The 14,754-nt window shown below is 39.2% G+C and overlaps 1 protein-coding gene across 1 annotated transcript in view; it reads left to right on the top strand.

The window, feature by feature from the left end:
- NNT (nicotinamide nucleotide transhydrogenase) overlaps window positions 1–14,754 on the top strand; it is a 94,746-nt gene that overhangs the window by 30,638 nt on the left and 49,354 nt on the right.

Genomic DNA, 14,754 nt, shown 5'->3' with positions numbered 1-14,754 from the left:
GGCAGGAGGGCATTTAAGGATTTTGTTCTTTCCTTTTGTGGCAGTGGCCTCTGGCCCAGCTGTTGCATGGGTGGCTTTGAAGGAGGGATGGGGTGGCCTTTACTGTAGTTACCATTTGACCTTTGGAAGTTAGCTCCATGGTGGAGAGTGGTTATGAGCTGACTAGATATAAGTGGCCAGTAGAGGGTGCTAAAACATTTCCTCATGGAGTAAATGATGCGGACATGAAGCTAGTTTTAGTCAAGTCATACTCTCATTGGGCACGGGATACTTTGGACATAGTACATAGAATTATTATTGATTATAAAGCCCAAAGTAAGCGATACAACTCAAGACTTCTTATGTAAAACACATAATTGACTTTTAGGGTCTACCCCTCCCTGATAATATCTTTTTTTTTTTTTTTTTTTTAATAATTTCCTAATAGTGTATTTTGGTAAAAGGTCAAATAGTCTTAAAGAAGATTTGTTAAAAATGTTTTGTTAATCTGTTCCACTGAAGCTTTACTGTTTTCCATCTTTTCTGAAGCTGTGATCTGCTTGGAGCACATTTAAATTAGACAAAGTCCTTGACCAGTGGACTGACCCAGAGCCGGTACTCAGAGGGCTGGTCTTTCTGTTATCCTTTTTTTTGTTTTATTTGAAAACAGAGAGAAAGAAAGAAAGAAAGAAAGAAAGAAAGAAAGAAAGAAAGAAAGAAAGAAAGAATTATAAGGAAGAAGATCTTTCTAAAGGTTTTTCATATTGCTTGGGGAACTGAGACCTGAAAGCATAAAGCATGAGCATTAAAACAAAAAGAGGAAAAGATTCTATAAAGGCATAACACCCTTTGAAAAACCATCCTTGGCATTAAACGTTTACTGGTTTATGTCCTGAGCCTTTGCATAGGTCACCTGATGGTGTGTTGAGCTCATGAAAGACTCTTGGAACAGAAGTTGTTCTCAGGTTTTCCTTGAGTGGATCCAGAGGAGATTAAGTCAAATGTCAAAAGTCCTTCAAACTGAGATTGCTTGGTAGGATCCAGGTGCCTTGGAGGCTGCCCTGAAGACCTGACATGGATAAGAATGCCGAGAGGGGCACCTGGGCAGGTAGCTAGCTTCAGGTAGCAACCTCACAGAGTTGGTAAATTTTCATTCCTCCAAGTCCAGGGGCTTGAAACAAAAATAATGGTATATTTATGTTGATTGGATGTGGAATGAAATATTTCTGTAGCTCACTAATTATTTTGCTACCTCGTGCCATCATCTGGACTCCCTAGATTGGGTTGGGTGAAGGGTTAAAGGCTGGAGTGTCATTTAACACAGGTCGCTTCAGGATAGAGTTGACAGTCCCATTTTGTGGTGCTGTTGCACACAAGGGAAAGCTCTCAGCTTTCCTGTCCAGCTCTTTGCCCTTTGGGGCTATTGTTAAAGAGGAAGGCAGCCCCACCTTTGGTCATGTTCAGGCTGTGCTCACAATCTTTTCTGTTAAACTTTTTGCAACCAAAGAGATTTTTCAGCATCTTTATTGTTCTGGCACCCTTTTAGACTTTCCACAGACTTGGAATATTTCATCAGGAACAGATTGAATCAGGTTGAAAATGTGATGGGTAAGTTAGGGAGGGGTGGTGTGGGGTGAGGAGGAATCGTATGGTTTAGCACTACCTCTCTGTCAGGCATATTTCACCTAAATCCCAGTGTAAGAATGAGGAGTTCTGTGGTGCCCATGCTAAATCTCCTCTGACAGAAACAACCTTCTCCATATAAAACCTTCCTGATGACTGTCTCACTAAAAAATTATAACCTCGTAAGCTCCTCCACCTTTCCTGCTCTCCTCTTTACCCCCTCCTCAGGTCTTGCCCTTATTTTGTAATTGAACCATAGCTACTGGAAAGCCTGGGATTTTTGTTTAGTAATGATGGCAGTGACTTGGACCACTGGGGTTCCCACCATCATTGGACAAGGCACCTGAAGTGATCAGGATTGGCTTACAAGCCCCGCCCACCATGCCTTCAAGTTCATGCTCCTTGGTAAGGTATCTGTTGCCTTTTAATTTCTAGTCTCATTTCGCCTTCGGGCCTCATGTTAAACTAATTTCTTACTCTCTGGGCCTAATTTCAGTCATGCTGGCTGCTATTGTCTTTTCAAATAGGCCAAGGACTTTCAGACCTTTGCACATATTGTTCCTTCTCTTTGGAATGCTATCGCTGCCTTTCCCTGCCTTTTGAAATCCTGCTTAACCCAGTTACCGCTTCCTCCGCGGTTTCTGCTCTCTCCTACTCATCCGTAAACACTGTTCTTTCTGCACCCACAGCACTCTCTGCCTGTGCCATGGATTCCCCATAGTTCCCAGTCTCATTGCCCCTACTGGCCCCATGCAGCATATGTTGGGCTTCTTAAGATCTGTCATGGTGGGTGCTTACCACAGGGCCCTGTGTACAGCAGGGGTTCAGCAAAAGTTGTTGAGCTAATATTCCTGGATGCCTTCCTTAGGTCTCCGTTGGTACAGTCTCTTCTTTTTCCAGTGCTATCCAAGGAATGAGAGAGAGAACATTCTGTTGGCTCATTTTTGGATGGGAATAATGCAGAGGCTAACCTAAGACTGGGAACCTAGCTTTCTTAAACTGTCAAAACTAGGACACTTGCCAGGTTTGCAATTTAAGGTGGTTAGCTCCTCTTAGGAGATAGACTTAGGAAGTAGTAGAAGGTCTGTCCTGGAGTTAGAAAGTATCTACCAGCCAGGAGGGAAGATAGTCGTTGCTTGATTATAAATTATAATATCTCAGTCCATATATACTTGGACCTCTTTTTAGGCACAATCCAGATTATGGTAACAATACAATACTTTTTATCTACACTAGATAGGGTCTGTAGAATATACCCCTCAAAGGACACTTGTGATAATTTTACGTGACTCTAGAGAATTGGCAGGGCGGCGGGGGTTTGTTTTCCCCGAAATAAAGGCCTTACGCATATCACACCAAACTGGAGAAATTTTGCGGTCTCCTTGGAAAATCAACATTGGTTCTTTATCTGACATTACTTTTGTCTTTTTGAAATCTGTCTTTCATAAAGAGCAGAAATATAGTACTAAAAAATAATTTTTCACAGTAATGTTCACACTTGTTCTTTCAGCCAGGAGAATAACTGATATGGTGATAATATTTGCCATTTGTGAAATTCCACAAAGACAACACGGCTTTGACAACTCTACAAAGTTTTTGCCTAAAGTAAAGGTTTATTGTTCAGGTTGTTCTTTTCCTTCTCTGTAAGCATGATGATCTGACAGGACAAAGCTCATATAGATCAGCCATTTCTCACTTTTTTTGAATTATTTATTGCTTTGTTTACTGACTAACCTGATTCATCTGTCACCCTCCCCTCCCTCAAATGTATTGTATGACTGTATGGAATTTCTAATATTACTTCTACAAAGTTTCATTTGTTTTCAGAATTTTGAAGGACAGAGAGAAACACTTAAGTGTTGCAACATCAAAGATTGGTAACCACAGGCTGTCTACACACCTCTTGGTAGCTTTCAACACGGACAGGGCAACTTGTCATCAAGAGGAAGATGCCAAGACTGGGGAGTGTCCCATTACCATTTATCAGTCATGACTTCTTAGAGTGTGTTTGAGCACGCTTAGTGAGTTATTGGGCCGAATTTAACAAATGTTTGTTAGGAAAATTTATGGCACAGAATTATATTCTGGTTTGGTCTATTATTTCTCCAAACATATGTTGCAAGATTGGAAGTTGTGTTTCCCTCCCTGGCAGTCCCTGAGTTGAAAAGGATTGGGAGGCTGAGGCCATCCCTGGGGAAGCAACACCCCATGGAGTTACTGCTAACAGCTAGTATTGCCTACCACATGTGTTTCTGTATTTCCTTCTTTCCGCGTTCCCTATACTTTCTTGTGTCTCAGCGTCAGTTAGGGTGGTCTGGCTGCTATAACAAATCAGCACAAAAGCCTGGACGTGATAGAAATTTACTTCTTGCTCAGTTAGCAGTAACGGGTGGTTGACATGTTGGTGGGCATCTCTCCTTCACGTGGTCATCTGGGGATTCAGGTATGACAGTGTCTCCATCATCATGATGAGGCTCTGAAGATCACTGCAGGCACCGTGTCTCCTCCAGCCAGCCAGAGGGAAAGGGACATAGAGGAATGCACATAGGATGCCTACGAATGGCACATACCACTTGTCACATTTCTTTGGCTAAGATTTAGTCACATGGCCAACCCTAACTGTGAAGGAAGCTGGGAATTGTTTCCTAGCTGTGTGCCCAGGAATAATAGAACATTGCATCAGTTTGCTAAGGCTGCCGTAACAAAATCCCAGCTTAAACAACTGAAATTTCTTTTCTCACAGCTCTGGAGGCTGGAGGTCCCAGGCCAAGGTGTAGGCAGGTTTGGTTTCTTCTGAGGCCTCTCTCTCTGGCTTGTCGATGGTCTTCTATGTAGATTTCTTTGTCTTCTATGTAGATGGTCTTCTTCTTGCTGCGTGCTCACGTGGTCTTGGTGTCTCTTTTTTTTGAATCCACATTTCTTCTTATTTTAAGGATGTCGGTCAGATTGAATTAGGGCCTCATTTTGACTTAATCACCTTTCTTTAAAGGTGGTTAAAGAATTCACCAATTTCCCAGTATCATGATATTTTAAGGTAGTAGGGGTTAGGGCTGCAACGTATGAATTTTCTGTGGACATAGTTCAGCTCATAACAAACATGGATTTGGTGAACAGCTAATAGCTTTTTCCTTTTTCTTGCTTTGTAATTTCATCTGCTTATGTTTAATGTATTCACTGGGGATCAGATCTTGGATTTAGAGCCAGAGAAAGTAGATTCAAATTCTAGTTCCGCTGCTTAAGAGCTGATGTGTCTCTCTGAACCTCAGATTCCTCATCTCTGAAAAGGAGGTAAACATTTTTATCTCCCAGAGCTGATTCATTGAATAGATGAAGAAAAAAAATGCAGTGGAGGGATCAGGGCCTGGCCTAGAGAGAGCATTAGCATCATTCTCTTTCCCGCCACGGGTGATGTCTGGTCCTGCACATGGTACTCAGGACTGAAAACTTACTGACTTTGTGAACAGAAGGTCTAGACATTCTCAAGGATTACATGGAATGTCTAAGACAGTCCCTGAAAAACTGAATTTTCTGAAGATATGCATTTCAGTAAGGCTCTTTTGTCAATTAATCTCATTCTGGCCTAAGTTGAATAACATGGGAAATAAATAACATGGTAAAAAAATGTTTCTATTTTTAGAAAGAATCTTTTAATTATTTTATAAAACTAGTTAAATCAGATTGTGTAATAAATATTCATTTTTTTATTTTAAGGCATTTTGGTAGCAAAATGCTAAACATGCATTGGAGAGAACACAATGTTATAATTTATATAAAAATATTATACATTTCCTGTTTGTGCTACCATTTAACTTTGGTAGACTGTTTTAGTGTTTTAAGAATTCCCATCATTTATGGAACCATGGTAACATCTTGACTAATTATGATCTTTATTTATACAAATTTATAGCTATGAGAGGTAAATGATTAAGATGATCCTTAAAATTTTTTATAAATGTGTTCTTTAATTATTAGGTAAAAACTTGTTTTTAGGTTTTTTTTCTTCAAACAGATCTTTAGGGATTTCTCCAGTTTGCTAAAATATGCTGTTGACTAATCCTATTTCGTAAGTATTACATTTAGAAATATCACGGTATTCAGTTTGTAAAAGCCAAGGTTGTGCTGGCCTGAGTTTCTCTCTAGTTCCTAATACAAATAATTAATTGTGCAGAGAAAATTTGTCTCTAGTTCCGTGGACAGAATTCACCAATAAAGTACTCTGCTGGGGTCAGAATCTCTTTTCATGAACATAGCTGTCTATAGCCTAGCCGGTGATAACATAGATAAAGGGGTTGAATCAGTATGTTGCTGTCTGCACCGTGAGGCTGCCTAAATCACAGACCCAGGGGCAGCTAGGTGGCTCAGCTGGTTAAGCGTCTGACTTCAGCTGAGGTCATGATCTCACAGTACGTGGGTTTGAGCCCTGCATCAGACTCTGCGCTGACAGCTCAGAGCCTGGAGCCCACTTCAGATTCTGTGTCTTCCCCTCTGTCTCTGCCCTTCCCCAACTTGTGCGCTCACTCACTCTCTGTCTCTCTCTCTCTCAAAAATAAACAAACAAACTTAAAAAAAATTAAAAAATCACAGACTCATTAGATGATAGATCAGTGGATCAAATATTCAGCAGTTTCTTGCCACTTCCTGTCTGTTACATAATCAGTTACCTGTGTGTGTGTGTGTGTGTGTGTGTGTGTGTGTGTGTGTGTGTGTGTATATGTATAAGAAACTTTTTGTCCTTATCTGTAACATCTTTATAGCTTACAAACCATTGCTTTAACCCCATCTGTGATTTTGAAATTCCAAAATTTCGTGTGTATCAGTTAGCATACCTTTGGCTGTCAGAAGCAGAAATTCCAACACAATCTGCTTTAAATAAGAAAGGAAACTTCTTGGGTTGTGTATCCGAAGAAAGTCCCCTTATAAGTGTGGATAGGTGTGCTGACATCAGGGGGACTTTGGCTGTGCTCCCTGTAGTCTGTCACCTTGCCCTGCTCTGAGGTGGTAGAAAGAAGGCAGCAGCGGTGTGGGGCCTCTAGTCTGCAGGACACGACATCTGGAAGGAAGGCCAGTTCTGATGGCTCCCTCTTGAAGAGCAAGGAAACGTCTTTTTCAGAAGCTTTTAGTAAACTTTTCCTTGTTCTTATTGGCCTTAATGGGGTTCGTGCCCATTCCTGAACCAGCTGGTGGAGGCAGGACAATGCGATGCCCCTTGGCTTACATCTGGATTTCAAAATGGTCACTAATAATATGATGAGATTATCCTTAGGCCAGCCTGCATCTGGAGTGGTGTCTGAGGTTATTTCTCCTGAAGTTCATGGACTGTGTGGAGAAAATGGAAATCAGAGTAGTGACAAGAGGAGGAGATGGGTGCTGGGTAAACAACAATGCTCAGTGCAAAACTGTGTTGTCTTCTAATGATATTTCTTTATATGTAAATGCTGTAGTTCACAATGTCTTTACATGCTGTATTTTCCACTGAGTCTGGATAGTATTGCATTCCATTAATAATTATCCTTGTTTTCTTAGTACTTATTCAGAAATCTATCTTGGTTTGGATAAATGTATTCTTTAATTTGTATTTTTTCTTTTTCTTTTTCTTTTTTTTTTTTTCAACGTTTTTTTATTTATTTATTTTTTGGGACAGAGAGAGACAGAGCATGAACGGGGAGGGGCAGAGAGAGAGGGAGACACAGAATCGGAAACATGCTCCAGGCTCCGAGCCATCAGCCCAGAGCCCGACGCGGGGCTCGAACTCACGGACCGCGAGATCGTGACCTGGCTGAAGTCGGACGCTTAACCGACTGCGCCACCCAGGCGCCCCCTCTTTTTCTTTTTTAAAGCTTATTTGAGAGAGAAAGAGTGTGCAATTGTGTGCGAGCGGGGGAGGGGCAGAGAAAGAGTCCCAAGCAGGCTCCACACTGTCAGCATGGAGCCCGATGTGGGGCTTGAACTCAGAACCCAGAGATTATGACCTGAGCCAAAATCAAGAGTCAGATGCTTAACTGACTGAGCCACCCAGGCACCCCTATTATTTGTATTTTATCTCTTTGCTACTATACTATTGAATATACTATGATCTTGTTAAAGCAGAAGGTTTTTCTTGAGCCTGTCTAATCTGACACCTCACTGGCCAGAAGTTCAGGAAGTTAGAAATTTCCCATCTGATTACATGCTATAGAGTAATCCCAGTAAATAATGCTAAATGCTGTTTGGAATCAAAATTTTGTGGTAAACCCATTTCATTTTGGTGTCTTGTTGTTCTTAATATTTTTAGTGGTTTCCTCTTAATGGTTTTTTGTTTCATTTTGTTTTTGGGTTTTGCTGTTGTTGTTGTTGCTTTGGTGTGGTTAAAGTTGTCCTGTGAGGGCTTAATTCTTTTCCCAGTAAGGTAGAATCTGAGAATTTATTGATTTCAGATGATTAGGTTAGCTCTGATTCATTTAATGAAGTATAATGTATTGTAAGACTTTCTGATAAATCTTTACCCATTGATATTTAGTTTAAGCTAAATCACTCTTTTTTGAAATTAGTGCTACAGAGAAGCCAATGATTCTTTTGCTACGTAGCCATAGTTGTTAAAGCTATTTTTTTCTTTTTCTTTTTTTTTTAAATAATCTCGACACCCAACGTGGGGCTCGAACTCATGATCTTGTGACTGAGCCAGCCACATGCCCCTGAAGCTGTTTTTAGAGAGGAGCAATTTTTTCTAGAAGTTTCTAACTTTAATACTTTTAAAACTTCATCTTAGTATTTGTTTAATGAGAAAATACGGGAGTATGGAAAGAATTCTGTGAATTCTGTGGCCATACATCTAGAAACAGTGCACGTGTGAGGCATGTTTTCAGTCTATAGTCAACTCTTGGTGTACACAGAGATTCAAGGATACCTTACAGTCATCTATGCCATTCCTGCTCACCCTAAATAATGGCCAACCAATTGGGAAACCACACAGATTTTTAGATGACTGCTTTATTAAATACCTCAGCTATTTTGGATAATAAAACTGTTACTGACCTTTGAATATAGCCTCTTTCAGTCCCTAAAATATTAGTCTTCAGAGCTGTAAGGAAAATTTTCCTTCATATCCAGTCTGCACATGGTAAGCACTAAATATTACTTGAGTGGGTAAATGGATGCGTATTTGAATGATGACTGGGAGTGCATTTTGTCCTACCATTGTTTTGGCTACAGTATGAAAATAGATTCCCAGCTGGGAGGGGACCGAGGAATCTTCCCAGGGAACTTAATGTCCAAGAACGAGAAGGCACCAAGAAATATTTCATGAGGTTGTACATCATGCCAAATCCTTCATCCACATTTTGCATTGTGCTAGGAAATACATTTAAAAAAATTCTCTCATTAATTTTTTCTGTCATATTGATTTTTGTTATTGTTTTGGGGGAAATTGGTTTGAGAAAGTGTAAAAATTTCAGTTTATTTGTATATCTCCTCTTTGGCAGATAAAATTATAAAATTAAAAGAAATGAGCAATCAAAAGGGGAAAGCCCAATTGTGCTTGCCTCAAAAACAATAACAAAAACAAACATAACTCTTACCTGCCACCTTCTTTTTTTTTTTTTTTTCACGTTTATTTATTTATTTTGAGAGAGCGAGAGACAGCAAGAGTGGGGTAGGGTTAGAGGGCGAGGAAGAAAGAATCCCAAGCAGGCCCCCCGCTGTCAGCATAGAGCCTCATAAAGGACTCGAACCCTCTAACTGTGAGATCACGACCTGAGCCAATATCGGGAGTCGGGATGCTGAACTGACGGAGCCACCCAGGTGCCTCTGCCTTCTTCTATTAATTCTTCTGACATCTTCTACAGTTATGTCTTGAAAGATGTGATATGATCACTTAGCCTTTTATTCTTGTGTCTAAAATCTATACCAGACTATCTCTGGGGTATATGGGACATCTCTTTATATTTGTAGGATTTGTATTAAACATTGGGTATATTCTTTATGTTTTATATTGTAAAAATCTTCCTGTTTGTTATCCATCCTTAGTCTCTGACTCACTTTGTAAGTGTTTTAGAAGCACTCTTTGAAAGGCTGTTCTAACTGTATAGCTTCATTTGCTGTAGGGAGGGCACATAACGTTGACTGAAGCCTTTCAGTTGGTAAGTAAATAGATTGGTCTGATGGCATTTTTAAGTTATTTTAATTTTCTAGTACAACTCTGAACCTGTGTCTTCAACTTAAAGAAGAAACTGGTTGTGATTATGCAGGAGTACTTTATTTTATTGTTTTTTATAAAAATAGTATGTGACTTTTGGAAATGTAGTATGAAATAGAAAATACAAAGTAGAAAGTAAAGATCATCCATCATCTCTCTACTTAATGAAAAATACTATTAACATTTTACCATTTTCTTTCATCCTTTTTTGCATGCATCTTTATCATGTTAGATCAGGATACAGTATCTTTCTCATTTTCTACATATAATATTATATCATAAATTTTCCCCTTGATATAATATGATGAGTCATTAAGAAATCTTTGTAAATGGGGCGACTGGGTGGCTCAGTCAGTTAAGCATCTGACTTCAGCTCAGGTCATGATCTCACACTCCGTGAGTTCGAGCCCCATGTCGGGCTCTGTGCTGACAGCTCAGAACCTGGAGCCTGCTTCGGATTCTGTGTCTCCCACTCTCTCTGCCCCTCCTCTGCTCATGCTCTGTCTCTCTCGTCTCAAAATAAATAAAAAACATATAAAAAATAAAAAAGAAAGAAATTTTTGTAAATATATTTTAATGGTTTTATAGAATTTTCTTGTTTGAATGTACCATATTTTATTAATGGTTCCCGAAAAGTTGGGCTTTTCATTTAATTCCAGTTTTTGCCAATTAAAAATAATGCTCTAACCTTTTTTCTGTGTCATTCCAATGTGTGTATTTTCATTTATTTCCCCAGGATTAATCAAATCTTAGAAGTAGAGTTACTGGATGAATGAATATCAACATTTTTGGCCAGTTGATACATGTTTGTAAACTATGCTTTCCTGAAACTTGTGCAGTCCATAATCTCATAAATAGATCATCCTGCTACTTGTTTCATTTCAACATTATGATTTTTTTAAATTTTTTTTTAACGTTTATTTATTTTTGAGACAGAGACAGAGCATGAACAGGGGAGGGGCAGAGAGAGAGGGAGACACAGAATCTGAAACAGGCTCCAGGTTCTGAGCTGTCAGCAAAGAGCCTGACGCAGGGCTCGAACTCTCGGACCGAGAGATCATGACCTGAGCCGAAGTCGGACGCTTAACCGACCGAGCCACCCAGGCGCCCCTCAACATTATGATTTTTTAAAAAGATTTTATTTTTAAGTAATCTTTACACCTAACATGGGACTTGAACTTATAACCCCAAAATCCTGAGTTGCATATTCTGAGTGAGCCAGCCAGGTGCCCCTATTATTAATTTTTGACTCTTTCAGTTTTAGAGGCAAAGAAAAAAAAGTATGTCACTTTTTGTAACTCACATTTCTTTGATTCATTATGAAGGTGAACTTTTTTTTAAGTTTATTTATTTATTTTGAGAGAGAGAGTGAAAGAGAGAGCATGCAACAGGGGAGGGGCAGAAAGTGAGGACAGAGAGAGAATCCCAAGCAGCCTCCACACTGTCAGCGCTAAACTCAAATGGAGCTTGAACTCACAAATGGCGAGATTGTGACCTGAGACAAAACCAAGAATCGTTCACTCAACCGACTAAGCCACCCAGGCGCCCGGAGGAGGGTGAACATTTAAAAAAAAAATTTAGTTGTTGCCATTTCTCTTAGAATTGAGTGTTGTATTTGTTGTTCATTTATTAGGATCTTTGTGTTTTGTTTTTATTTAAATTTCTGTGAGCTTTTTAATATATTTTTTGTCATATTTATTTTGAGGACGATAATATGTACTTTTTTCATACTTAAATCTATTGTTTTCCCAATTGCTTTAAGAAATACTTTAAAGTTTATTTCTTTAGTTGGAGAGAGAGAGAACACGAGTAAGCACTTTGCATGCAGGCAGGGGAGGGGAAGAGAGAGGGAGAGAGAGAATCCCAAGTAGGCTATGTACTATGGGTAGGGGAGCCTGATACGGGGCTTGATCCCACGATCTGCAAGATCATGACCTGAGCCAATATCAAGAGTCCGATGCTTAAGTGACTGAGTCACCAAGGCACCCAAGAAAATACTTTTTAATCCAAAGACTAGAGGGCTATTCACCAAGGTTCTCTTTCTTCTCTCTTCCTTTTGGGTTGATTCTCTTTTTTAAAAGTTTTATTTGTTTTGAGGGATCTCTATACCCAGTGTGGGGCTCAAACTCATGACCCCAAGATCAACAGTCTTATGCTCTTCCTACTGAGCCACCCAGGTACCCCAAGGGTTGATTTTTTTGTAATTCATTCTGATGTATAGAGTTTAAAGTTTAATTTGAAGTCTGGTAGTAGATTCACCCCTCCATACCTAACTAATCATCTTATTCCTTTTGTTGCTTCCATTTTGTGATGCCACATTATCATGTGTTACATTTTTGCCCTAGGAGGACATCAGGGTAAGATAGTATTTTGAAATTTCCTTCTCAGTCTTTCCTCCTCTTGAACTATTCTTTTGAGGATTTTCTCATTTGGAACTTTTATGTATTACCCTGCTCCTCTTTTGGCTCTATTTTTTCCCCTTCTGTTTTCAATTTTCATTTCTACACTTCCGAATTAAAAAAAATTAATCCACATGTGAATGCTTAAAAGCCAGCTGTACTGTTCTATTCATCATTATATTCCCTGTGGCCTTTATTGATTTTTAAATTATAAAATTAAAACTAGCTCTTAAATTTGTTTTATTTATTTATTTTGAGAGAGAGCATGAGCAGGCGAGGAGTAGAAAGAGGGAAGAGAGAGAATCCCAAACAGGCTCTGTGCCATCAGCACAGAGCCCAGTGTGGGGCTCAAGCTTACTAACTGCAAGATCATGACCTGAGCCCAACTCAAGAGTTGGGCACTTAACCCACTGAGCCACCCAGGTGCCGAAATTAAAACTAGCTCTTATAGAAAATTTGTGAGATAAGGAAAAGCACAAAGAAGAAAATATTCTTAGCATTTAAAGATATCCTGGTATGGTTAAATGTTATACTATATAGAATTTACTAGAAACTATATAAGATATGTAGTATAGTATATGTATATATAAAATACATACAAAACACTCATAAATATGTATGTGAAATTTTTTTACCAAATGGCAGTAGTATATACATACTATTTTGTTGTGTGCTTTTTATCTGTAATAATTTAACGTATCTTAAATATTCCTATGGTGACTTAAATTTAACTCATCCTCTAGTTATTTGACTATACACTAAATAAATTATGTGAAGGAATATCCTATCCTTTCAAAAGTGATTGAATTTCAGAGTGACAATATGGACAGAATATTTATTATTTTTGTTAAGATGCCAGTGTGTATGTATGTGTGTGCTCATTAAAGTTGTGTCAGCCACTGCATAATTGTTTTGTGAAGGTTGAGTGAGTAAAATCAAAGACAAAATAGGTAATATATAGGATGTTTTCTAGGGAGCCTAAATGGTTTTGGCCACTTGAGGTCTTGTAAAGTCAGTAGGGTTACAGTCCTGGAATTGATCCTTAAAAAGAAGGAATCCAGAATTTTTAAGGCAGGAGGAATTAATTAGATGCCAAATCAATTTGTGAAGTTGATGGCTATACAGTTAGTGCAGTTAGAAGTCAAAGGGGGTGGGCCTGGATCCAAATTGCAGTTAAAGGCACATCAATCTGAGACTGGAGGGTACAGGTAAGGTGTGAGGAAAAGCTGTAGCAAACAAGAGGCTGGTAAATGGAAAAGAGGCTCTGGACTAGAGAAGAGGAAGGGGGATGATGGTAAATACCTAGAAAGCACACATTAGCGCTTTAAATTTGCCACTCTATGTGGATGCACCTATATGATCTGTAGCTTTAAATTACTGCAGAGCTGAGCAGCATAACCTTTTTTTGGGGGGGGGGGAGTCCTCAAATGTATGTGGTTTGCATCCCCAGATTGTTTAATAAAGTTTAAATATTCAAGCTTTTGTTGGACTGTATGGGGGAGTAGATGAAAGGAGTATTTCCAGAGAATTTTGAGAAATGATGAAACCACCAGGATGTCAGAGTATTGTCCTTTGGGGAAAATATCTCCTTATTCTTGCTCTTTCTTGGAAACTCAAAGATTATCTGACAAACTGCGTGGCAGCTAGCTACCCCTGTGTGGCTGGAGCAGAAGGTCCAGTGGGGCGGTAATGAGAGAGAATGTGAGAAAGAGTGATTAGACCCAGGGAGGAAGGCCTTCAGTAATAGGAGGCTTAGAATTTGGACTTTATCTTGGAAGTATAAAGTTGGCATTGAGAAAGAGGGAGGTACTATATAAATACCGATTTGTTTATCTTTTCAGCTTTTTTCCCCCACATGTGCCACAAATATTTCTTTTTCTTTTTTCTTTTATTTTTTTATGTCGAAAATGTAATTTAATGGATAATTCTTCATCTTACATAGAAGCACACAAAATATACCACATTCTGAAGAAACTCCAGACGTTATGAGAATAAAGAGTAGGGGAAACTCAGATGGGCCACAATATCCATTACCTTAAATTGCAAGACAAAGGTTCCAACCCACAGGTTAACATTTACATACTTAGGACTGGCTACACTGATGTCTTAAAAAATAACAAGGATCAGAAATTAGATACGGAAACGGGTGGGAAAGAACAGTTTTTCTGAGGGGAGGAACTCTATCAATGCAGAAAAAATTACTGAATATCAAGCAATAGCTCTCAGAGCAAATACTGAAGGATGAAAATAAGAATCATGAAAACTGAGGATTTGATGTTCACAAAGGAAGAAACCTTTCGGATGACACTATGCAAGCTGGTTGCTTGAGGTCTGCTCGTGAGGTCTACAAGGAAGACTCATAAATGTCTCTGCAAACCCCAGATGGTTATCAGATTGGTGTTTCCTAATAGTATCATACACCAGTGGTCACACATGGAGTTTTCAGACAAACACTAAGAAAGAGGTCATACCCCGAAATGCCAGACAAACAAGTGTGGCATAACGTGTGAGTCCTACACAAAGCCAGTCACAACGGCTGCTTTGCTGTGACTCTCCTGTACAGTAATTTTCAGACATCATGGC

Source organism: Lynx canadensis, chromosome A1 (assembly GCF_007474595.2).
Source record: "Lynx canadensis isolate LIC74 chromosome A1, mLynCan4.pri.v2, whole genome shotgun sequence".
NCBI lineage: Eukaryota > Metazoa > Chordata > Mammalia > Carnivora > Felidae > Lynx > Lynx canadensis.
The sequence above is the reverse complement of the archived record's forward strand: the minus strand, read 5'-3'. Positions and strand labels throughout refer to the sequence as shown.